This window comes from Cherax quadricarinatus, chromosome 4 (genome assembly GCF_038502225.1).
Source record: "Cherax quadricarinatus isolate ZL_2023a chromosome 4, ASM3850222v1, whole genome shotgun sequence".
Taxonomy (NCBI): Eukaryota; Metazoa; Arthropoda; class Malacostraca; order Decapoda; family Parastacidae; genus Cherax; species Cherax quadricarinatus.
Window position 1 is genome coordinate 20,964,273 of NC_091295.1, and position 2,318 is coordinate 20,966,590.

Genomic DNA, 2,318 nt, shown 5'->3' on the forward strand with positions numbered 1-2,318 from the left:
GAGGAGTGGTCCAAGGACGCTTCCTTGTGGGACTCCTACTGTGATTGGTTGGGTGGAAGAGTTTGCATAATTTGCATACACATATTGAGTTCTGTTACTAAGATATGATTTTAGGTAGTTGAGGGAGTGAGCCCTGATACCATAGTGCGTTAATTTTGAGTACAGCAGTTCATAGTCGACTGTATCGAAAGCTTTACGTAAATCAATGAAAATGCCCAGCGGGACTTCTTTCTTTTCGAGTGCGGTATATATTAGTTCTAGCATGTGTATGATAGCATCATTCGTGCTTTTATTAATCCTGAATCCAAACTGACAAGGGTATAATATGCTGTGTGAGACGAGGTAGGAATAGAACCGTCTATGAATTAATTTTTCAAAGATTTTAGAGAGCAGTGGTAAGTTAGATATTGGTCTATAGTTATTCAAGTCAGTTTGGTCACCTCCTTTGTGGATTGGAGTGACCCCTCGCTATTTTGAGGATTGTTGGGAAGGTAGCTGATTCAATGGATTTGTTAAAGAGCGTTGCAATAATTGGTGACAATACTTGAGAAGCTTTATTCTGCCTTGCTCACCGTGGAGTGTACTAATACCTAATGTTGTACATAGTGTATATAGTGTACATACTTCTGTTCTAAATTGGTGAAGGATAATATAAGTCAAAAGTTTTTCTGCTGTGTTTATTTTGCTCCCTTTACACCCAGGATAACAGGCCTTTGGGACTCCTGGGTTGTAATAGTCTTCGACTCTCAGTCTGGTTAGCGGCTGGCAAAAACCGAGTCATATTGGTACTTGAGTAGCTCACTCGCTTGCTGTTATCTGTGTAGGACCCATCTCGTCTAAGTAGGGGCCCAATATATACATGTATATATATGCTTATGTGTACCTGTACATATATGTGTGCACATGTGTGCATGCACAATTGTACATATACATGCTTGTACACATGTAAACGTGTATATCTATACATGCTGATATGTGTGCGCGTGTGCATATACTGGAAGCACATTGGAAAAACAAATAGCAGAGGAAGTGTATTCCGAGGCTATTTGATGAAAATTGCTATGTACTTATATCTAGTCCTAGAGTTTAGACTAAGGGTAACAGTGTATTATCTATGTGCATAGGACAAGGATAAAAAACAGAAGGTTCTCTCCCCAGCCACAGCCGATGTAAAAGGGAGGTAAAAACACCACTTCCATACCGGAAAAAAACTAGCATAAAATTTAGAGAATAGATGAAGTGAATGGAAGACTTGGGCTACAACTACCTCTACTAGCTTAGTACTGTTTCTGTCTTATTACGCGTGTTACTCTACTGCCATTCACACAGCTCTGTACCAGTGGTACACATAAAATGAGCAAATATGCATCAACACGTTTCAGGAGCAGTAGAGATGTGAAGTTCCAGGCTTTGGAACAGAAATTCTCCAGGCTGAGGGATTGACAACCTCAAATCTACGACTTCAAGTGTGATGGACTGATTACATCGTCTTCACATCTCTACTGCTCCTACCTACTTTCTGTACTCGACTGAAGAAGCCTACTGTGTAGGCGAAACGTTTCGGAATAAAGTTGCCTAACTGTTGCCTATGTGTCTTACCTACCAACCTGTCGGTATTGTATACCATTTTGATATTCACATCACACTCCATGCTCATCTCAGTAGGATACGCAAGTGCTGAATGTTTGAATACACTCAGAAGAGACTGAAAAGTAATCAGGCCAATTCTAGGAAACTTGGAATGGGCGATATAACACAGATCATAGGGAACTTAGACACCAATAGTTGCATGAGCCCTATACCTCGTACAGTGGATCAAGGTTGAAAAAGTTTAAAGACATCAGAGATGTTCTTAAGCTATAAACAAACACGGGACTTGTGAGAAGGTTGTTATATGCCTCCCTGAAGTCTGAACAGCTCCGTAGAGACAGGTCCAGATTCCACACCCAGGCATGAAATCCTTACAAAAATATCTAACACCAAATCACGTTTATAGAACAAGCAGATGTTTGGAAAAATTCCTTCCCCATCTGGCTCTCTCTCTCTCCAGGAAGAGTGAGCTGGATGGAAGGAAGGAAACAAAATCAGTCACCCACATAAAGGTACCCAAGGATAATTTTTAAGTACCCTCAGCAAGGTCTTAAATGCCACCACAATAGAGTTACATTTAACCTTAAAACGAACACATGCAATGATAGAGGACGACCTGCAACTATCAAGAATCTATTTACCAAACTTAACCTACACCTCCCCTTGTAACGCCCCCTGGGTGGCCAAGTACAGTACTTCCTCAGTCTCCCAGGGAGGGTGGGGACTGA